Source organism: Pimephales promelas, chromosome 12 (assembly GCF_988280905.1).
Source record: "Pimephales promelas chromosome 12, fPimPro1.hap1.1, whole genome shotgun sequence".
NCBI classification, from domain to species: domain Eukaryota; kingdom Metazoa; phylum Chordata; class Actinopteri; order Cypriniformes; family Leuciscidae; genus Pimephales; species Pimephales promelas.
In genome coordinates this window covers 6,798,671-6,823,781 of record NC_142780.1, presented here as the reverse complement: position 1 = coordinate 6,823,781, position 25,111 = coordinate 6,798,671, and the positions used below count along the sequence as shown (strand labels likewise).

The following is a 25,111-nucleotide window of genomic DNA, read 5'->3' as shown; positions in this document are numbered from 1 at the left end:
ATATCTCATAGTTTTGAGGAAAAGGCTGCATCCGAAAACTTGGGCAGCTGAATTGTTGCCCCGCTGCCTTACGACTCTGAAGTGCCTCACAAAACTGATTTCGAACAGTTCTTCTGAGGAAATGCGTAATGATCTACAGCAAAGTAAAATCATACAATTATTTTGTGAGATATAATCAAATATTTAATAGTAGTAAATTATCGCTACAATTAGGCTGCATCAGAAAACATTGGTCAAAAATGTAGGCCTAATTTACTCAAACTGACCAGCAACAAGAGGTAAAGTAACAAATTACATTTACTTGCATAGTAGCGTTATGTAATTTTGTGTTATCCTACTTTTAGGCCTACTTTTTAAGTAGTTTTTAAAATCTGTCATTTTACTTTTACTTAAGTATGTTTTATTTTAATTATTGTACTTTGGTAGGCTACATTATAAATCATATCAGTTTCTACGTAAAATAAAATTAAATAAATAAATAACACAAGGAGAAAAAAATAAAGCTCCGGAAACTACTGGATTGATTAAAGGGCGGGAGAACAAATGCGCGCGCGCGCGCGCAAGAAAATAAAAAAAAAAAAAAAAGGAAATGATGCTAGAGACGGAGAGAAAGACGCCACTAGTGATGCTGAACTACCGGTAGCTGAAAGCGAAACGCCGTCGAATTCTTGCGGGGTTGTCCACGAAGATAGATTAAAACGCTAAAAACGTGGACGCAACGAGGCTGCAAAAGAAGGAACCGCACAACACCATCCCTCCGTGCAGATAAAGGTAACTGTAAATGTCCCGTTCACAACTTCCTATGTCTCTGTGTGAATGAGCTGTGCCTACTACAATCTCAAGTACATGTGGCTCATGGTGTTTTCAGCGTCTCACAAACAATATGAGGACATGAATACATGCAGATTTCCAGAGCTGTTCTGAAAGAATGCCTAAAAAAAAACATTTTCATCATTTTAATTGAGAAAAAACACACTCTGAAACAGGCCTTCACCACAACCCGTCAAAATAAAAGTTTGGGAATCTAGGATACATTATGACAGAAATACATTAATTTATGGGCCTACAATAGAACATACTTCTAAAAAAAAAACAAAAAACAAAAAAAAAAACAAACAAACAATAATAATACAATTTATTTAAAAATATTTTAAGGAATATTTTTTTTTTGTCTATGGTTTAATTTAGTGAATCTGTTTTGTAGCACTGCGACAAATGCATACAAACATTATGGACCTGAAATTATACATTATGACGTTATTTTTTGATTTGATCAAGAACGTAAACCAGTGCCAACGCTGTTTGTGTATATAGTAGCCAGTTAGTTCGATGATATTGTGTAAAAAAAAAACGTGTATAAAGTTTAAAAAATATAGGCAAATTAGGCTACCATTCAGAAACGTTTTGTAAAAGCCGTGTGTGTGGTGAGGTTCTGCTTGCCTCTCTTCATCACCGCTTTCTGGGTCTGATTCTGGCTCAGACGGATACTGCAGTATCAACACCATTTGACATGAACAACACATGCAACTTCGCCCGTACAGTGTTGCCAACTATTTTCAAATGAAAGTAGCTAACACCTTCCCAAAAAGTCGCTAAATGTCGCTAGATGACGTCATACGTTAATTAGCATATTCGTGACGTCATCGCGTCGTACTTGCGTTCCGCTTACCTAATGTGTTTTCTCTATAAAATAATGCTCAGCTCACATATTGTATTTAATATATTATAATATAATATAGCCAAATGTAAAATAAAGCTGTTCTCATTTCCTATACATTTTTTGTCACACAGAACGAGTTGATATAGGCCTAGTGAATGACAAAAAAAGTAATACTGTAAGCACAAGAAAAGAAAGGAAACTAAATTGTTTAAATAAAAAACATTATTATTTAAAGAAAGCAGATAAGTCCGTGGAAAAACACTGCTCATTCATTCACGTCTGTCAGTGGCCGTGCGCTCAACATGAGCTGCTCCTCTCAGCCATTCACTGAGGGTAGACTGTAGCTAGAGTGATTGACGGCAGGGAGAAAGCAAAAAGTAGCGACTCATTTGCGCGATTGTTTTGCAGTTTGTACATGGAGGAGAACATCTCCTGCTCTGAGCTGGGAGGGGCTGCTGCACAAGGACTGAGCCACCTGTGAGTGATTTGGGATGGGGTGGGACCCACTGCAGCACCCGCTGCTCGTTGAGTCGAGGAAAAACGGTATGTGCTTTCACGTCAGAGAGTCTCCAAAAGTCTCTAATAACACCAGAAAAAGTCGTTAGATTTGTCACTAGTCGCTTTTTTGAAAATTTTTCACTATAGCGACAAAGGCCCCGTTTACACAAAGGGAAAACGCAGATATTTCCCTGCGGATTGGCCTCTCGTTTACACGAAAAAACAGTTTTTATCACAGAAAACGATTATTTCCAAAAACTCCGGCCAAAGTGGAGATTTCTGAAAACGCTGGTTCTGTGTTGTCGTGTGAACTGGGAGAAACGGCGTTTTAGGTTCGCTCTTGTCGATTCTGAGGATTCTGATTGGCTTGCATGGCTTTATCCTTAACCCCTACACTGCCACCAATAGGTTTGGCATAGTTATGACAGCGTATTTATGTGGGTGTGTGAAAGATGTTATTTTTGAAAACGGAGAGGGGGAAAATATTCGTTTTGCTAAATACCCGGCTTTGTGTAAACGTGGCCAAAGTCACTAAGTTGGCAACACTGCGCCCGTAAAGGAAATGGGCGTGAACCTTCCGGACAACGTGCACTACACAGTTTAGCCATTCACAACACACCGTTCCAAACTAACCAATCTGAGCCCACTGCCTGTTTCTGAGGAAGTGGTTTCATAGAATCAGGAAGTCAACCAGTCGTTCAAATGACAGAGAAGAAAGCGGCTTACAATAAAAAAGAAAAACCATGAATACATGTTATATTGCACCCTATATAATCATGCAAAGAAAAAAAGCAGTAAACCACCCCTTTAAATCATAAAAACTAAAACTGTATTTTTCTGAATAAAATACAGGACACTATAGTTCTTAAAAAAATTGCATGCTAAAAAAAGTTGCAAATCTAATTCATTATCAACTATTGAATTTAGTTGATTAGACATGTTTTATTGAAATTTTAATAAACAGAACGAACAAATGGTTAACAAATAAATGTTTGTTATAATAAAACTTTTTTTTTCAACCTAAAAATCAGTTTTCATTCATTTACCTGTCATTTTAACTGATGGTTATAATAACCATAATTTAATAATGCCATTTATGTATTTAATTTATTATCACCGTGATATTTTCGGAGACTATTATCACACTGTGAAAATCTCATACAGTTATAACCCTACAGAGGAAAGTCCCCCACCCCTCCTACGCTGTTAAAAAGTAAAGTTAAAAAAACAACAACAACAAAAAAAAAAAAAAAAAAAAAAAAAACAACCTGTTGCTTAAATGAGCTACTTTTTACTTTTAATTGAGTAGATTTTTAGACTGGTAATTTCATGCAAGACTTGAAGAACTAATGCACAGTTCAAATATAATACACATTCCATTTCTTTTTGTTCACATTCACTTAATTTAAGACATAATGAATGTGTTTACTAGAATAGCCTACTTCCTGAGATGGGTATTTTGAGAGAATTTGTGTATTTGTCCGTTCAACACAAGGAGACGTAAAAGAGAACTCTATTCTGCGTTGTGGCTCTGTGTGCGTGTGTGTGTGTGTGTATGTGTGCACAGAAACCAGCATGTGAGTTGTGAACAGTGTACAATAGTTGGTTTCCGGAAGTAAAAACTCCACTCATTTTCCAATAAAGACAACTTAATTGTTAATTAATAAAAAAGTCTATTCAAAAGAGTCTATAGCAAGGAGTTAATGGACTTTCTCCTCAGAGAAATTGCAATGCACTGTCTGATGTGATACTGTTGGAGATGGTTGCATATAATTTTCTCCCTAATATTATCAATTTTGCAAGTAAAGAAGTTTACAAAGACATTTCTGCTGTGCCGCTTGGAAACATTAGAAGTTAAAGCTTTATTTCTTGTTAATTTAAAACAGTATCTTTAATAACTTTTTATTATTGAGCAGACGAGCACGCCCTGCAATTTCATCCAGTTCTTACGTAAAAGCGTCTAACACGCATCGTGTATTGTTGTGTAATTTATATGCGAAAATGAGTTTTTACGTGCATATGATACGCAGTTTTTTGCGTGCGTTTGATACGCCGTTCATTTACGTGTAATACACACCCACCCCACACATAAACCTACCCTAACCAACCAATGCGTATCGTATGCACGTAAAAACTCACTTTAGCGTATAAATTACTCGACAATACACATGAGTGCTATAAAGACACATTTAGTGTGATTGGGTTGGCAATTTAGCAGCAGTAGACTGTATTTTACGACAATCACTGATCTTGCTGATTTTTTTTGTTAAGTTTTGGCTTTTAGGAAGGAAATTAAGCACATAATTGTAGGGTTGCTGTCATGAAGCAATTTCATAATCGCAAGTTTTGAGAATTCATTTTGAATTTTGAGTAGTATTTAAACTGCACGACCAGGAGGACCTACCGACTGGTAAACGATGAGAGCAGTGTGATTTGGAATTCCCGATCTTGAGAGCGATGAACAGGGGAACAATACTCATGGCATCGGGTGGGTAAGTCTAAGAAAGGAAAGGTTTGACTGGGAGGCTCTTGCAGCATCCGACGTGAGTTAAAAACTCAAGGCATCGGATGATTAAGCGTCGGCAGTTTTTGAAAGAAAAACCATTGAGAAAGCGTGAAGGGAGAAATGGAGCTTTTGTGGGGGTGGAGGAGATAACACTGCTGTGGCAGTGAAAGAAAGTTGGATGGACAAACTGAGCTCCTGTGTAAGTGTAGGAGATGACACTGCTGTGGATGGAGATGGATCGAAAAACTGAGCTGCGGAGCTTAGAGATGATGGGATGAAATGGCTGAGCTTGCTCCGCCATTGAAAGTTTGAAATCATTGAAAGTTTGTGAATCTGAAAAACAAAATTCAAGGCCCTGTAAAGTTTTTGAAAATAGATACAGGTCCTTGAAAGTGCTTGAATCTATTTGTGCAAGAGCTTTTCTGAAAAAAATAAAAAATAAATCCCTCTGGTCTAGTGTTGTCACGGTACCAAAATTTTAGTATTCGGTACCAATACCAGTAAAAATTCACGGTTCTCGGTACCAATTTCGGTACCAAAGCTTAGTTTAAATTTACATATATTTAAGTGTTTATCACGGTTACAAGTATGGGAACTGTACATTTGTATTGTAAACACTTTAGAAAAAGATAAGATAAAATGACCTAAAATAAACAATAGTATACACTAACACATTTTTAAAGTTGTTTGTAAAGATTTAATCCGTTAACATTTATTTAATGCACAATGAATGAAGTGAACAAACATGAACAATCAAGTGTTTGTATTAAATAACATTTACAAACATTAATTAATGTTGTAAAAATATATTGTTCACTCAATGTGTTGATGTGAACTGAGTAATGTTGAGGAATGGTAGCTATCTTATTGTAGCGTTACCAAACTATACAGGAGATAAAACATGTTTTATTTGACTTGACTGTACTTTTATTTAATCTAAAACTGCATTCATATTTAATTTTAAAAAGGCTTTTTAAACCTGCTGAGTTATAAAGGCAAGAATACGCCTAGAACTGGCACTGACATTAAATGACATAAATAGGGATGCATCGATACTAATACCAGTACTCTGGTGTTGGTTGGATACTACTGTGCTCATGTACTCGTAAAACTACCCCGAAAGCACTTTAGAGGCCGTTCACATATCGCGCGTTTTTTTTTTAATTATATTTTTGCGCGTGCTTATTCTTTCCAAAGCGCTTGCTCTCACGCGGCGTCTGTCGTTGCTATGCAACGAGTTTTTATTATGAGCGCGCTTGCCTCGCGCCTATATTTGAAATTGCGAATTTGCATGTAATCGGCCTCTTATGGCAACGTGACATTAGCCTAATCCAAAATATTTCCATATGTGGCTCTTTCCTCCTTTCGTGTCAACAAGTGGATTCAGAGAGAGAGCCATATCAGCGTTATGAAGAGGACGCAACTGTGCACCTTTCAGACAGCGCATCTAGAACTGGATGAACCTGGTATTCGGTACCTAGAAAAGCTGGTACCGTAAAAATTTTTTTTTTTAGTACCGACTTGGTACCGAAGTACCGAGTTTTTTGACAACACTACTCTGGTCCGTGTGTTATTTCGCCCACACTTCGAGGCCTATGCACACTAGCTTGCTTGATTTACTTCAGTTACTCACATTTACGGGCTACGTTAAGTGTTTCCTGTCTACACTACGTTGTCCCCACATGAAGTCCTTGAATTTGAGGATGTTGGACCTGGAAAGTCCTTGAAAGCTCCTTTAATTTGAAGTTAACTGATGTGTGGGAACCCTGAAAGTGTGAGGGAGAGGAGATGTGGTATAAAAGGGCGGCCTTGCGGATTATGTGCATCGTGAAGTTTAAGTGGCTGAGCAAAGATAGTAGTTTGCATTTGGAAAAGCCTAGGAAGGTTGACGTGACCAGAAATATCCTATCCATTTTTTTTTCCTTGTGCAATTAACTATATCCAAGTTAATGCCCAGAAATTCAATGGACGTGGCTTATGCACGTTCATTATTAGTTTTGTCCTAATTTCTATCGATGCAAGAGATACAGTAAACCCGTGATCTTTTATTTTGACGGAAACTGCAGTCGAGCTTTTATTTTGGCGAAAAAAAAAGTTAAGAAACACTTATTACAAATCTAGTGAAACACTGTAATTGTCAACAATGCAAATGTGAAAATATTGCTTAACTTCGCTCCCAAATACATGCTAAATTCAGCACATGCACAGATGAAGTTCGCTGCATTCATTCATTGTGAACTGCAACTCTGAGAACTGCGAGAACTGTGAACTGCGACTCTGAGAGCTGATCACGGGCTGATCGCGTGAATAAATTAAGCATTTCTCTTTGCGCAGCACAGGCAGACAAAGCCTTATCACACTTTCCATTTTAGTTTGTTTGACAGCAATGTAACAAGACATGACATTAAAGAGCATTTGGGCCCTATTTTAACGATCTGAAACGCAAGTATCAAACGTGAAACACAAGTAACTTGGTGGGCGGATCTCGGGTGGTGTTGTTATTATACTGGTGGGGTAAATGACTTTTGCGTCAGACGCAAATCTAAAATGGGTTGGTCTGAAGTAGCTACATTACTCATAGGTGTGGTTTGGGCGTAACGTGCAATAAACCAATCAGAGTGTCATAACACATTCCCTTTAAAAACAGGCACGCTTGTTCCATGGCGGATTGCTATGCACATGCCAAAGATTTTCAATTGAAGGAAATCAAAAAATGCATTTTAATGCTGTCAATTAATAGAACCAGGTGCCTTTGCATTATAATGTAACACAATTGCTTAAACAAAAATGAGTTAAAGGTGGCATATGTAATAATTGAGGTAAAAATATCCAAAAAATGAGCTACACGCATCAAAAGAATGAGAAGAAATAAGTGCAATGATGTAATTAAAAAACTGACAAGTTATAGTGCTGCCGAGATATAAACCTAAATTAGCATGCTAAATGACTAGCCCCGGCCCGGTAGGTGTCGTAATACCAGTTCCGGCCATGGGAGGCGGTATGCGGCCGGGCAACATTACCACCAGCCAAACTGCAGTACACGAGTGAGTCGCGCTAGCGCCGGCTTGTGTGTGTACTTGAACCTGATGTCAGTCGTGTGGAAATACAGCCCATTACTACATTTCAGTTCAGGGAAGAGTTCAAAAAATGATTGGTCGACATTATGCATGAGGAATACATTTTGGTAAGTTGTAGCATACTGTATCTTTCAACAGTGTTCGGGTTCTTTTTCCATTAGCTAGTAGAGATGATCGGTTCATGTGCGCTAGGGATCTGTGGTGTAACATGTACAAGCGCCAAAACGGTATTTATTGTTTGAATTGCATAATAAAATTGACAGAATCTGAGAGCTTAACTAACCTGCTTGCTAAGTGTTAATTGCATGTGTCTCACGGTGAATTCGTGAGAGCTGGCAGCTCTGAATTTCGCTAGGTTGATCAACATCAGCGAATGCTGTCTGTCAAATTAATTCAAACTAACAATAAAAGTGTAATATGAACAAAACGAATACCGTAAACTTAAAATAATAGCCTGCAGGCTTTTATTTTCCCATATCGTCGAAATGCAACAGCTTGTTTTTGAGACAGGCGTCTATGAGTCGGTCTTCATCATTTAGTGTTGAGATGTTGTTCATTTAGTCTCTGATCTCTAAAAATCTCCAAATGCTCCACGTGAAACTGCGGTCTTCCGACCTTTTACTATCGTGTCAAATGATTTGAATAATATGCGGAGAAAGAGAGCAAAACAGCGCTCGTTTTTGTTGTTTGAAGACGTGAGTGCGTGCGGCAGCGGCACAACACATTTTCTGGAGGTATACTGCCCCCATCTGTTATGGAATATGGAATATTTTTTGATTTTTAGTTCCAGAAGGCACCTTTAAAGATAATGAGTTGCCAAGTAGTAGACAACAAGCATGTTTGCATGTCCTCACTAACCATCATTACATTTTCATTGAATACCAAACAAATAAAAAGTGCCATTAATACCAAAATGTTTCTGCTAATATAATCATATGTTGGTCTAGTGTATTTTCGTTTACTTTTGTGAAATGGAAAATCAATAATCGCTAATCGAGAATCGTTAATTATCGAAAATTGACTGTAATTGAATCGGGACTTCAATAATCGTAATCAAATCGGGAAATCAGACAGATTAACCACCCCTAGTTTTGAAGTAGGCGTGGCTTTGGGGACACTCTGAAGCGAGGGTGAGTTCTTATGCTTTCAAAGCTGGCTCGCTATAGACCTTATTCAAAGCAGTGCCATCTTTGGTTTTTAATGGCAAAAACTCCTGACAGTATAAGCTGTGGAAAATTGTAAATGATCGGAGCTTTATAAAGTTTTTTTTCTTTTTATACATCTATCCCTTACTGCTCTGAATAAGATTTATTTTGCTAGCCTCTCTGAAAATTGCCTACCCTACCTTTTAAAAAAATGTTGCAGAAAAAAAAAACATTCAATGAACAATGTACAAATAATGTTTTTGTGTTAAGGATTTGAGAACACATAATATAACTAAACGAACGATCTATTTACGTTAGTGGAAGATTGTTCATAACTTTGAGAGGACCTTGCCAAAGTTTTGGGAATAATAACAATGAAGCTCAGTCCACAAGCCTGTGGTTCCGATAACATTAATTTTCTCTGAATTGTTACGTTCCCCCTCATTTTAAACAGGTGAGACTGTCTGAGCTCTACTGATGTCCCCCCATCATGATACTGTGCACAACAACAACAGATAATAACATGTGAGTTTTGGGACGCATCAGATTACCACCCGTCAGATGCACATCAGATTTAGAACCACATTTCAACATGGCTCAAATTGGATGGAAAAAAAAAAAAAAACAAGATCCTGTATCTGTGCCAGTTACTCTAGTAACCCCAAAACAATATGCAACACCCAGCCCGTTCTCATCCTTTAACGTCATATAGAACGCTATATGACAAAACGGCGCTATACTACGCACATGGGACCCTTTATCGTTAATATAACACGCAAACCCAAGACGTTATAAATCCTTTAGCGTGAATATGATACGCACACCCTACCCCACACCTAAACTTAGCCCTCACAGCACGTGTTATATTAACGATAACGGGTGCCATGTGCGTAGTATAGCGCCGTTTTGTCATATAGCGTTCTATATGACGTTAAAGGATGAGAATGCGTTGCAACACCCTAGCATGATTGTGAGAACTTTATCAATACTCATATTTTCCATCCACAGGAAATGTTTTGTTTTATATTTATTGTACGTAATTTATTTTCTCTCATTTACAGTATCTGGTTGGTATTGCTCTTGGCTTTGACCAACGACTGTACTTGTTAATATTGTTTTGCAGACATTGTGATTTCTGTCTGATAAAAATTAGACTGCAGCTGTATACATTAAAGCTGCAGTCAGAAGTCCTGTTTGAGTGAGAAATTGAAATTGAAATTTTGAGTAAAGAGAATTAACATGCTGTATGTACTAAAGGTAAATCATCTGGGCAATGGTGAGTGACAAAGGTGACTAGATGCTTTCAGTGTACACAGAGAATAAGTCTAAATAAGTCTAATCATCTGAAAATAAGTGTCCATGATAGTAGATAATGTACTGAATTGTAACATTGCTATTTTGTGACTGCCTGATGCAATTCTATTTTTTTTTTTTTTTTACTTGGTGTTTTTGGTGGGGTCATTGTATAGATCATCTAGGGCACCAAGAGAGCTAAGACTTCATATGTGACCCATTGATTCAACCCAGTGCTGAAAGCATACTTTAGAAATGTTGGCCCATATTGATAGGACAGCGTCTTGCAGTTGATGGAGATTTGTGGGATGCACATCCAGGGCACAAAGCTCCCGTTCCACCACACCCCTAAAGTGGCGACCACTGTGGGGGCCATTTTAGTACAGTGAGCTTATTGTCATGCATTATCCTGCTGGAAGTAGCCATCAGAGGATGGGTACATGGTGGCCATAAAGGGATGGACATTGTCAGAAACAATGCTCAGGTAGGCCGTGGCATTTAAACGATGCCCAATTGGCACTAAGGGGCCTAAATTGTGTCAAGAAAACATCCCCCACACCATTACACCACCACCACCAGCCTGCACAGTGGTAACAAGGCATGATGGATCCATGTTTTCATTCTGTTTACGCCAAATTCTGACTCTACCATCTGAATGTCTCAACAGAAATCAAGACTCATCAGACCAGGCAACATTTTTCCAGTCTTCAACAGTCCAATTTTGGTGAGATCTTGCAAATTGTAGCCTCATTTTCCTATTTGTAGTGGAGATGAGTGGTACCCGGTGGGGTCTTCTGCTATTGTAGCCCATCCGCCTCAAGGTTGTGTGTGTTGTGGCTTCACAAATGCTTTGCTGCATACCTCGGTTGTAACGAGTGGTTATTTCAGTCGAAGTTGCTCTTCTATCAGCTTGAATCAGTCGGCCCATTCTCCTCTGACCTCTAGCATCAACAAGGCATTTTCGCCCACAGGACCGCCGCATACTGGATGTTTTTCCCTTTTCACACCATTCTTTGTAAACCATAGAAATGGTTGTGCATGAAAATCCCAGTAACTGAGCAGATTTTGAAATACTCAGACCGGCCCGCCTGGCACCAACAACCATGCCACGCTCAAAATTGCTTAAATCACCTTTCTTTCCCATTCTGACTTTCAGTTTGGAGTTCAGGAGATTGTCTTGAGCAGGCCCAAACCCTTAAATGCATTGAAGCAACTGCCATGTGATTGGTTGATTAGATGATTGCATTAATGAGAAATTTAACAGGTGTTCCTAATATATATATATATATATTACTAATTTTTACACACACACACACACACACACACACACACACACACACACACACACACACACACACACACACACACATATATATATATATATATATATTAGTAAATCATTAATCAGTATTTTAATAATAATCATCATTATTTGTCACATAGGCAAAATTAAATTAAACCTCCCCGTAGAGACCCTATTTAGGGACCATATTTGGGGTTTATAAATGCTGGCTAAAGAAAAAATACAAGGTTGTGCTAACAAATTCATAGGGGCAGGAACTCCTGTTTTCTGATTAATGGGAGGGTCAGAGGCTGACAAGTGTTTTAATTTGATTCGACTGCCAGATAAAAAAAAAAAACACTGCGATGTTTGAGGGCCATTTATGGAGCCTGTGCAGCACACAGACTAAATTCCCTCTGATGGTTCCTGAGGGACCTGCTCACACTGCACCTCTCTCTCTCTCTCTCTCTCTCTCTCTCTCTCTCTCTCTCTCTCTCTCTCTCTCTCTCTCTCTCTCTCTCTCTCTCTCGTGTCTGCTCTAATCCTCTTCACGCAAGCAAGTGGAGTGCAGGTTTACCCGCTTTACGTCAGTGGGCTGTAATAAAATACCCCTCCTGGTTATCTGATCAATGCTTAGAGGAGAGGTCCAACTCAGCCCGGGTTAATGGCCGCCATTTCACTTAAATACAAAATTATTGACCCGGGCTGAGACTAGGGAATACTGCAGCCCGGATCACATAACACCGCAATGAGAGGGGAATCATGGGAGGTCTGTCACTGTTAGAGGAGGATGTGTAAAAAAGCTCAAGTTACAAATGTGGCGTAGAGTAACACATAGGACTTCTGCCTATGATCCTGTCAATAGCACTAATGACAGTTCACGTCGGCCAGGAGCACTAAAGGAGATCTCGCTGAGAAACGATCCATGCTGTTAGTGCTGTTTTTTTGAATGCACTACATTGTTACTGATTGGCTAAAGTAATTATACTACTTAGGTTGCAGAATGCAAAACGCACATTCCCCATCTTGCAGGAGTGCTCGATGTCTAAACCTCTGAAATGGGCTCTTTAAAGTGATGCTCGTCTATACACTGTAAAAAATATACACTGTAAAAAAAATATAGTAAAAGTCTGAAAAAATCCAATCATAAACTGCTAATTGACTGTCCGAGCACATAAGGAGGGTCCATGGACGTAAGCGCACATCATCTGTGTGCAGGCCAATTTTTGGATTGTGGGTGTACAACAGCACATGCGCAAGGTGAATGTTAAGGTGGCAATATACACTTATGATATCGTAAAAAAGTTAAGGCTCAGGAAAGGACGGGAACCAACAAACAATCAAGCTTAACTTTAACCCCAAAACAACAAAATATAATTAAAGCTGCAGCCCCTCACCGAGGACTGCCGCTTAAACTAAAATAAAACACTAACATAAACAGTCCAGGCTTGTTTCTCTCTCGTCCTTCACTGTTGTCACTCCTTCCTGTATCCTTCCATCGCCCCTTGAAGGCTGAGGGGTACCCTTAAATTGTGCTCTTCAACCACCCCCTCCACCGAAGCACCTATAGGGGAGGGCTGTAGACTAACTTTTTTCACCTCCGTCCTGGAACCGTCCTCCTGAATAACAATTTTAACCATTCTAAAGTGAATGTTACGGAGGCGTATTGCATTCACTTGAAGAAAAAAAATGTACTCTGTTTTTCTGAATTAACGAGTTAATTTTTCATGAGAAAAAAAGTTTTTGCTCTGTTTTTCTGAATTAATGAGTTAATTTTTCATGAGAATTTTTTTTGCTCTGTTTTTCTGAATTAATGAGTTAATTTTTCGTGAGAAAAAAAGTTTTTGCTCTGTTTTTCTGAATTAACGTGTTAATTCATAAAAACAGAGCAAAAAAAAAAAAAATTAATGAAAAATTAACTCATTAATTCAGAAAAACAGAGCAAAAAAAATAAAATCCATGAAAAATTAACTCATTAATTCAGAAAAACAGAGCAAATTTTTTTTCTCATGAAAAATTAATCATTAATTCAGAAAAACAGAGCAAAAACTTTTTTCCTCATGAAAAATTAACTCGTTAATTCAGAAAAACAGAGCAAAAAAAAATTTTCTCATGAAAAATTAACTCATTAATTCAGAAAAACAGAGCAATTTTTTTTTCTCATGAAAACTTAACTCGCTAATTCAGAAAAACAGAGTAGATTTTTTTTTCTTCAAGTGAATGCAATACGCCTCCGTAGAATGTCAACCGTCCCAAAATAAAAATGTTGTTTCTGTACTTTATCATCCATACCTGTTAGTTAACTAAAACAATTCAGATGACTAAAATATAATGGGTTTAGTTCAACTGTATGCATTAATTTAGAATTTCCAAACCTACATACTTCCAGAGAAAAAAAAAATATTAAGCATTTAATATGAATGATTTTGAAGTTTGAACATGCAATGCAGATACAGATTTAAGTACTGTGACTTAAAAAATTCCTTAATTAGGTGTTCAAGCACGAAGTGCTAAATACCTATTGTATTTGCTAGAAAGAAAAAAAAAATCCCCTAAAACGCATCGTGCAGCCCAAACCGTAAGGGCTGGAGCTGTGAAACTTTGTCAGATGGTAGAGCCTCGAATTGTGGAGAAGCTATCAGAGTATGACCCCGATTGGCCCATAGGTGGCGCTACAGCAACCAAAAGTACTAAATTGCTCATAACTCCTAGACCGTTTGACTTAGCTTCAATGTTTTTACACCACTGTAATCCCTGGCTCAAGACGGACAAGATGTATATCTCGGATTTCCATTTGGAGCAAAAAATTGTTATTTCGGTTTTTGTCCAAAACCCACTTTTGCGAACTAGTCCCTGGTTTTTGTAAATGGTGTTTTACATCTATTATGTCCGTGGATAAATGCATGTTAAATAAAATTGAATGCCTTTCGATGCTTTTGTGCTTAAAGGCCTGAACTGCTTGAACACCGATAAATGCTGCTTGCAGCTTTAATTTAAATTTAAAATTATTATTTATCTTGCCTGAACGTTTGCGCTCATTTTTACAATGGGGAAATGCTGTTAAGAATTTACGCAACACGAAGCTGGATTTAAATTGTTCAATTAAATTGAAAAAAGTTGCACAAATAAATACAACAGAATAAAGATACAAATAAAGAGAAAAGTTTTTGAAGGTCTAACACTATATTCATAGACAGAAACTGAATAAAGTAATCAAATGGAAAATAACACTGGATATTATTTTAGCCCAGAGTAAATTAAATAGGCCTAGATAACTTTAATTCCTTAAACTTGTTTTGACAACAAAATTAAAGGGACACCAGGCAGGAATGCTGTTTTTGGCAAACAGCGACTCCTAGAGTAACCGTGGAGTACTTGTTTTTAACGTTACTGTCGTAAATACCACTCACGGAGAGCGTGACGTGTTACATAGTATACAATTGTAAATTGTGTTTAATTTGCCGTTTAATGAGATCTAATATATGTTGTTAGTGGCGAGAATTTTCACGTGATTAAATACATATCCCCATGAACTATAATGGTCCAGAGGAAGAACATTTGACTTGTGTTTTTTTGTGCATTGGGTTTTGTGATTTCACCGTAATGAGTCTCTCAGTCCCCGCAACGGATTGAGCGTGCGTTCGTTTGAAGGCAGTGCGCGTCACAACAGACCACTGAATCCACTGAAATAGTGTTGGGCGATATGCTCCATTTTCATATCGTCCTATCGTCAGCCTGTGAGATCGGCGATACACGATATTATCGTGAGGGGGCGGGGCTAACTTATTTGATTATTAACTTGATTATTTAGCCTACTCATTAATTTGCTTGTTTTATTAGCCTACTTCGTTTATACGAGAATCTTTTTTTCTATTTTGCTAGCAAAGGTGGAGTGTTTATTAATAGGATCAGGTTATTTCCTGGTATAGTGAAGTAAAAAAAAGAGATCCTAATCCTTTTGTTTGTCAACGGGAAAATTTACGGACACATTAGCCTATTCTCATGCCGTTACATGCAGCATTTTGACTAGGGTCTATTTCTGCATGAGATGAAAACACGTTTTAATAATTTCTTGGGTCAGAAAAAGTCGGAGTTTGCGATATGTGCCCCCCTACAGTGCGCTCTCTGCGCACTTCACATGCACACTTCAGTAAGCACGAAGTACGCGGGTTAATGGGTTTTAAATGCCGATAGAAACAAGAGCAAGGGCCAAACGTCTAGCTGAGTCGATCGGTTTATACTTATACTTATGACTTGACTCTGATAAAGGAAACGTTTACATGACCACATGCATTGTCAAGTTTATTCAACATAATCAGGTTAAGAACGTCGTCGCATGTAAACGCGCTCTATCTCTGAAAGTGAAAGTAATAACGGACTGCTTTCGGCATCTGCTTTAACGCCGCGTTCCCTCAGAGACGACGATGATAACGGTAACTATAATACTATTTTAGTGATATTATTATTAATACTATTTATTTAGTAATTGTATTGTTTTTAGTGTTAGTGTCATTAAACGTTTTGTTAATGTGTTACAGAAACAAATACTGACGAACAACGATGCCGTTTTCATCTTGGATCTGTAGGAAATTGAATTTTGCGTCTGTTAAAACGAGCACACTTGATAATTTGTGAATGGATCACCTTGCAATTAAATTTTGATGTGGGATGTTTTTTAGTCTGTTTTAAAAACATTCTCTTAGAGGAGTCCTCATTAGTGCGTGTGTTGTTGCAATTGTTATGAGGTGATGTCGTTGTAAATTTAGGCAAGGCAAATTAATTGTAGTTCCTAATATTCATTTAATAACAATACTAGCTTTATAATAATAATAATAGGCCTAATAATAATAATTTAATACATTATGGTAAAATGAGCCAATTATCGTATTGATATCGTCAAAGGCATCTGCCATCGGCGATATGTCAGACTATCGTCGATACACGATACTATCGTCTATCGGCACAACCCTACACTGAAACTGATCGCAGCGGCAACGAGCGCTTTGGTCAATTTGGCAATTGATTTCCAAAACAACACATTTCAGATTGCCTCTTACTAAACAAAAGAAATAAATGAATGCTCTACTAGAGTTACTTGGAGATGTTTTATTTGTTTGTAATGGTACATCCGTGCTGTGAGATGTTTCAATATCACACCCGCAAATTACGCCTATTAGTCTCGAGCCCTGCTATAGGGGTTCGGATAGATGAGGTGAGAGAAAAGGTCACAGAAGGATGTGGTGGTGTTTTCAGGCGGTGGTGCTGGAAAGCCCTTTGTGGATGGCCCTCTAATTCCTCTGACGCGTGGTGGGCGACAATGACTTGTCCGGTTTCGGGCAGCTGGCGAGAGAGTCCATTGCTCGATGGCACCACGGATTTCTCACAGCTACGAGGGCTCTTTGAGAGTATGTTGCTACTTCCTCCTGGGTTTTGAGCACCTATGTAACAAAGTTAGGGCTCAGGTAAGGAGGCAGGAACCACCAAATCATCAACGTAAATTTAATCCAAATATAAACTCAAATAACAAAACTAAAGTAAAGTGGCAGCCATTCACGGACAACTGCTGCTTAAACTAAAACAAAACAATATAAATAGTCAGGTCTGGTCCTCTCTCATCCTTCACTGTCACTCCTTTTATTCTGTGAGACTCATTAGCAAATCATGCCACTGGCCCTCGCTCTGTTCCCATGGCTTTCAGCCCCACCCTGCGTGCCACAGATATATTGTACATTAGCCGAAAAAGAGTGCGTAAAGAATGATACAAAACAACACGTTGTTTTAAGAACAGCAAACAAAACAGTATATTATTCTCCATAGTTTTTGTTTTGGTTCTGGTTCTTGTTCTCAACTTTGCATTCAATGGCGGATCTGCTACTTTTCTTACGTATCCTTTAAAGCGAATGTCCTGTTAATGGCATTATTTAGTGCTGCCTTCTGAACAAGTTGTCAAACTCGTTCATTCACACTCATCCGCAGTAGGGATGGGACGGTATGATAATTTCATATCACGATTATAGTGTCCAAAATAATTGTGATTATCAATATTATCACGGTTTTGTTAAAAATTTATGAAAGTGCTCAAAAAGAACTGATGCTCACACTGAAAACATTTCAACAAGTTTTATAATTGAAAATCAACAAACAACAAATAAAACAAGCCTCTCTATGCAGTTTTTTAGGCAAGTTTCTATTCTATGGCATTTGCTTCTTTATAATGCCCGTCGTCAATAGCAACGCATTATTACACAGCGCACATCTATATCACAACGGACGCACGCTCTTGTTTCATTCAAATACAACTTGACGTCTTGCGTCTCCGGTTTTTGATTGTATTGCAAAAATGAAATCAGAGTTGATTTATTGTTTACAGAGTTTGATAATATTGGTGTGATATATCTCGTCTGGACGATTGTTTTACTAAATGAATTCATAAACGGGTAAGATTTAAAACATTAGCAAATCTCATTATCAATTCAATATGTCCCCGTAATTATGTGGTAAAAAAATAAAATCGGTTTAATACGTGATGTATCTATACTTTACTATCCCTTAAAATATCACTCTTAATAATAGTCTTGTTTGAAGTTGTTCGTTCGTCTTTGGCTCAAATCCACTTGCTACGAACTTTTCTTCGCGGAAGCTTGACGTCTATTTCAAGTGAGTGACATAAAATGTTTCAACTCAAAACAACATTTCGTGCCCAATTGTTTCCCAGACGTAGTTTTGGTATTAAGGTCAAAGTTAACTTGCCTTGCGTTCGGGTGATGATCACACCAAGACGACTCGGCAGATTTGAAGTGTTTCTATTGCAGTGACTTTTTGTTCGGCAGACGGATGACCATCCTCGATAAAGTTTCCCTCAGGACTTTTGTAAAACCCAAAATATGACCACACCTCAGATTTGGTCCTCTTAAAAGGCTGAAAAATCTCCTGAGCACGGTCACTGCCTTCCGCCATTCCTTCTCGAATAGTAATTAAAAAAAATATTGCGTGCTGCGAGCCTGCGTCAGACAGACTGGCCGACAGGATTCAGTGAGTTATTAAAATCGCGATAATCAAACACGGTTTTAATGATAATTAAATTTTAAACAATAATACTAACCGTCAGTACATTTTATCACGGTTTATAGTTAAACCGGTTATCGTCCCATCCCTAATCCGCAGTCGAGTATACTTTTAAAGCTGCGCAGAGACGACTGTGCACAAGATGGAGTGGAAAATGGGAAATGAAGAATACCCAAAACGAATGGTAGATTGTGTGTGATTTTACACTAAAATACTATTAAATGTACAGTTGCGAACACATTGACGACATTTTTGATTCATTGGTTCAACTTACATTATTTCAACATTGAAGGTCCGTAATGTGCCGGCTGGGATCATCTTACAGAATCTTACAATTTACAGTGAAAACTGGCATTCCCAGAATCTTCTGTGTGACACATTTTATGTTTTTTTTCAGCTGCAAACGGCATTTTTTAAGGCGTATGGTGAGCATCAAATGGCCAGCGATGTAAATGTGGCGGCGAATGGAGCCAAACGAGATGGCGCTGGTGACGGATAACAGACAAGCAAAGGAAAACCTGCTTCTTGTGCTTCGCTGGAAATAAAGAGGTAACAGAAAGAGATATCAGGAATCAGAGCGCAAGTTCAAGGACTTGCTTTCCCCACGTAAGCATTCTGCTGAAGCTCGAGCCCAGTGTCTCCTCGCAGCGCATTGATCCGCAGGCCTTTGTAATGGACTCAAATAACAACTCTATTACAGCACACGAGCCGATTGCTGTGTGTGGCTACAAAATTAGAGGCAAAGGAGCCAGCTTGTCAATATTCATTCTGCAGGAGAGATTACTTGTTATAAGAGAACAAAGGTGTTCCCTGGACAACTGAAGTCCTCGCCTGGTACAGTTCAAGCCAGGTATCGATTCGTTTTCTATATCGAGTCAGAGCCTCAGAAACAGGCAAACACGACGCAACTGTCCAGGCTATGGTTTTAGCACGAGACACACTTTGTCCACTCGCCACCGTTCGGCAACATACGGCAAATTAAATCAATGCGCTCCTGCGAGCAGATGGGTGTTTTAACAGTCAGTTAGCCTTTAGATAATTGAGGCGTCGACTCTGGAATCATAAAACGGATGACTTGTTTATACATTTTGCCGAAGTAGATCACTGAGGTTAAATAAATGAAATCCCATTTGTCAGCCGGTAATAAATGGCAGCGGTTCCCCCTCCCCGCAAACAGCGATGTTTGGCCTAATAAATACGGAGGGGCCAATGGAGGCGCTCCTCTATTGATAGGGTAACAGCTTAATGAAACGCTCACTCCCTGCGCTTGTTTTCCCCTCTCCTCCTGCACCCGGTGATAAGTAGCAAAGCAACCAAGCCTGTAATTACAATCTTACAGAGAACCCGACCAATCTGTATATAAATCTCACCATCCAATTACAAGATGTAATAATTTTGCAGTCAAGCTGGTAATGAGGTCTAATACTCATGCATGTGATAATCCCCCCTGGATGCTGACTCTATCAGATGTTAGCTTTGTAATTATACTGGCAGAAAATCATTATTTCATGTTCAGCAGAAAAATGAGGTTGGTGGTGAAGTTAATTTTCTCCATGCTCCGTGAAGCATAGACAAAATTTTAATGATTTAATCATTATCCACGATGCTGTCTGCAATTGACCCGTGTTACTTGTGTGTGGCTACATTTGCACAGTTAAGAGTCCCTGATACATAGCGAGACCTGCCAGGTAGCCTGTCGCGCCTGTTTTGTGTAATTGTGCCACAATAAAACTATTACGCTAATGGAAAGGAAATCTATATTGTAAAAGCGGCCATCTCATTTAACAGCCACGTGGGGCATTAATCAAAATTTTAATGTGCAGCATTATCGCAAACGTTCGGCTGGATTGTTGAGCTGTTTTTTTTTTTTTTCTCTCTCTCTGATTGTTGACCTAAATGAGGCGGGGAAAAGGTCACTCGTGTTGGGAATGTTGAACAGATTTAAAGTCCAGTGCAAACATGGGAAGTGTTTGACTGAAGCTCTTTTAATCTCACAAAACGGTTTACATTGAAACAAATGTGTAAATTTAAATGGGTAATGCTTCCTTTTACAGTCCAGTTACCCATGTAAATATTATGTACTTATTTTAGTAACTACAATTACTGGGTAATAACCCCAAACCTACCCCTGTTCCATGTACTTACCTTAGCGTACTTTCTAGGTAAGTACACTGTAAAAGGAAGCATTACCATTAAATGCATGGTGACACTGTAAGTATACAGGACTTACAAATCATTAATAGACCATTAGTTTATAGGATATTTATATTGTAGTTTCTACTTGGTTAATATATTATTAAGCTATACAAATACTGAGTTCTTCATTCATTGTCACTGTAATTAACACAATTCTTTTTTAATTACCTCATAGTTAAGGATTTGTAAATTGGTTATTCAGAGTCAATATTATCACTTAAGAAAAATGGAAATTGGAAAAAAATGTCATTAAGTGCTTTAAACCAACCTTTATTAGACATTATTTGCATTCATATTCAGTGTTTAAATAGATTAAGCAGACTCTCTCACACACAGACAATCTTTGTGGGGAATCTCCATAGATGTAATGGTTTTTTTTACTGTAAACTGTGTATTCTATCCCCTTACACTAACCCGACCCCCTAAACCTACCCATCACAGAAAACTTTTTGCATTTTTACATTTTCTCAGGTTTTACCATCCTTTTGGGGACATTTGGTCTGCATTTTGATTTTTATATATCTAAAACCTTAGGTAAAAGTTATATTGCGCTACAAACATTGGCATTAGCACTATTGTGAAGTAAAAGCTGCATTCTGCAGGTGATGTTATCTGTGCTCAGCTGGTCTGGGGTCAGTCCATGTGGAGCGTGAGATAGGCCTGTTAATGCAGGTGATTGATGGAGGCTGACCTGAGAGAGCAGGACACTGGGGATTAAGGACATGATTTGCGTCTTTCCTAAAATGTTAACTAATCCATAGTCGAGAGAAGGCGCAGGCCGTGGATGTTTAATGAATGAGTGAACGATCAAGGTGTTGCACAGGGCCGCCCTAATAAATTGAGTCTTTGGTATTTACACAATGCAAGATTCGGGAAGATTTCAAATGTATTGATGGGTGGCATCTGTCTAGACTTGGGTCACTCCTTCAATGCAAGTTTGTGGGCTTTTTTTTTTATTATCCAGCATTAAAGTCTAGCAACCCCTCCTCAACAAGGTACAAACATATGTCTTTTATTGTATTCATCGATCCTGTTTTAATCATAATAAGCAATTTAGAGAATGTCTTATTTCGCATTGTTGCTTTCTATTTAAGTCTTCCATTCAGTCTGTACGAGCTTAAATCACAACACCGATATGATCCCGATATGAGATGCACTGATACATGATTCTATCTGCCATCACATATTACATAATTGATCTTGAATACCTTGAAGTGTATTATTTCCCAGCATCTCATAATGTGATAATGTAAGATCCGGTGTTGCATTATATTTGTAATCAGTTCCATCTGAGCTCAGGCAGAAAATCCGCGTTCGGGATCAGACCGTGCGTACAAAAGGCCTGTTTTAAATTCCTGAAAGTGTCAGTGGATGGCGAGCAGGGATGAGAGGCTGTTACTTTTGCTTTTTCCCATTAACTGTTATTTAAATGTTGTCAGTCAAACTGCCGCCTGCATCTGGCATCCATGCCATGTGAAATTTATTTATTGAGAGTTTTGGTCACACATGGAAAGTTAAGCAGATGGTGTGCACACACACTCACACACACGGGATGTGACAGGAGGATATCCACCCCTCCCCGTCCCATTTTATGTATAATCTTTATGCCTGTCTGTTTCTGGACACGAATGGCGTTGTTTTGCCATTTTAAACCGATCTAATCAGTAGGGTGTTAAACAAGAGGGGATCTTTTATGCATTGGGTGTTAGGACAAGCAAATCACTGCTGTAGATCACCAGAATAAACAACTCGAGCTGATTCAATTACAATGGTCAGGCTGCCTTTATCTGCCTGTGACATCATTTCAATCAAAATGTAAAATAATCCAATGCAGTAGATGCAATAGCTGAGATAGGCTAGATCGGATACAGACTGCTGCTTTTAGTCATTTAATAAAAAATAAAAATAAAAAAAACGTGAAGGAAAAAAATAAATAAATAAATGCGATACATTCTTCCCTCTGACAGCTGTGCGGAAGTTGCCCGAGCCAAACTCTATTACGGCGCGTAATTGTATTCAAAAACGAGCGGCGCCGTGAGATTGTCTATTACTTTTCTTTTTTTTATGAGTCAGAGTTGTTACTGAAGACACAGCCTAGCGATTGTTTCCTCATTTAATTAACAAACGCATATGATTTATCCCTTCGCTTTTGAGTTAGCGACAGCCATTACCCGCCGGTTCACATTTGCCAAAGGATTGAAATTTCTCCAAAGGCTGTAATAATCACAGGTTGCTGTAAACGTTCTAAATTATGGATCCTATTGAAATAGGATCCAGGCCGCTGCCCTTTTAGCCTGTTTAATTAACAAAGCAAAATCCACTTTAACAGAATACGGGAATATCCCCGGCTGAGAGGGGAGGGAGGTTTCTTTCACAGTAATACCGCAGGAAATTGAATGTATGGGAATGTACGACAATGTTAATAATTTGATGTGGCCTATCTACAACGGCGTAATCTAATAGAAAGCAATTAATTTAGGACACAGGCTGCTGCACTTTTTAGTCGTTTAATTAAAGCGGGTTTCGTATGGATGAAATTATAAAGGCTTACACCCTTTGTCACCCTTGAGACGCAGGTTTGGGCGGGTGCCGTGTAATGTATGTTTGCGGCAAGGGTTGTAAACCTCTGTGTTCGCTCCCCTCCCTCACTCTCCTTCTCTGCGGCCCGACGCTGAAGCTTGGTGCGTGACGTATTAAAGGATATGTTGCATTACAACTATCGAGGACCGTAATGAAATCCAGCGGAAACTTATTCTGTGTTTAGAGTACTAACACCCAGCCCAGTCTGAAGAGCCTCTTCTCTCTCAAACCCAGACAGATTATAAACTGAGAGGATTCTGAGTCTCAATTCCCTGTTGGAAATAATAGTTGTGCATATAGTGTTGGAAAACCTAAGCCAAATGACAGTCCTTTTGGTAATTGTTTTATTTTTCCCCGTTTATCAAAAAATGGTGCTTCAAAAATGTACAGTGTATACACACTATCGTTCAAACGTTAAGGTTCGGCAAGATTTTTTTTTTTCTCACCAAGGCTGTATCAAAAATACTGTAATAATAGTAATATTCTGAAATATTGTTACATTTTTAATAACAGCTTTCTACTTGAACATGATTTAAAATGTAATCAATTCCTGTGATGCAGAGTTTAATTATTAGCATAATTACTCCAGTCTTCAGTGCCACATGATCATTCAGAAATCATTCTGATATGCAGCTCAATAAACATTTCTTATTGTCATTTCTTATTTCTTATCTTACATTTTTGTGAAAATGGACCCCCCCCCCCCCAGGATTATTTGATGAACAAAGTTCAAAAGAATAGCATTTATTTAAAAAATAAAATAAAAAAAAATAAAAAAAATATATATATACACGTGTGTGTGTGTGTGTGTGTGTGTGTGTGTGTGTGTGTTAACATTTATAAATATATTTACTGTCTCTTTTGATTTAAAGCTGCAGTCCGGGGTTTTTCCTCTTTTGCCATCTCTGTTCGAATTATACAATTGCAGTCATTGCAGAATTATAAACTTTGTCACTGACGTTGTCAGTCACTGCGCCGGTGTGGATATAGCATTCAGAATCACAGATTATTCTTTTTGGAAGTTAGCCTGGCAAGCCAGACCTACATCAAGATGTTAAGTCCAGGAACTCACAATTGGCATACCTAAGGGGCGGGATAAAAGGTTGTCGTTGTCTTTCAATATCCCTCTGCACGCCATAGGACAGCGCTAACCAACCAGAGCAACGAATGGTTGTGGCTGAGTTAGTTCCATGCGTTTTCCCACCAGTGGAGCTATTGATATATTAAACTTTTGCCGTATCCGGTCGTCAAAACTCAGAACACATCTTCCTTTTTTAAGAATGACTTAAGTCACATTCTCTTAACTCCAAGTCATCCAGAGTCGCGGCCAAAGGCAAATCGAAAGACTGCTGTTCGCCAGCAGCATCTTGTTTATTTTCAAGTAGCAGGGAAATCACCTATGGAAAATCACAGCGCAGAAACGTCACGACTCTGCAGTCATTGTGTTAAGCCCGCCCACCAACTCTATACATGATGTGATTGGCCTGACCAGAGTTTGGTTTTTCCACTTAGAAAGCCAACGGAGAGTTGCTAGACCACACTGGCTGCAAAATAATTTTTGCTGCCTCTAGGGTGCGTCTAGATTTCTAGGCTATTTGTAAGTATGAACAACATAAGAATAAGAATCGGAAAATGTGATTAGTAAGAAACACCCACTTTTGTTCTGGTTCCATTGCAGTAAATTGCGCTATTAAAACGATTAAATCTAACAATCGCTTTAGTTATCATATCACGCAAAACCGTGCAATTATACTTTGTTCTCAAATTGTTAATGTTAACAACTTCAGCATTGCGTGACTACATGTAATG

At 38.4% G+C, this 25,111-nt stretch overlaps 1 long non-coding RNA gene across 1 annotated transcript; it reads left to right on the top strand.

The window, feature by feature from the left end:
• Nucleotides 1–614: 614 nt before the first annotated feature.
• LOC148976924 (uncharacterized) lies at nucleotides 615–19,352 on the top strand. Its single transcript, XR_016145851.1, has 3 exons — nucleotides 615–771; nucleotides 2,069–2,203; nucleotides 18,924–19,352. It is a non-coding gene; the product is annotated as an uncharacterized LOC148976924 (long non-coding RNA).
• The last annotated feature ends 5,759 nt before the right edge of the window (nucleotides 19,353–25,111 follow it).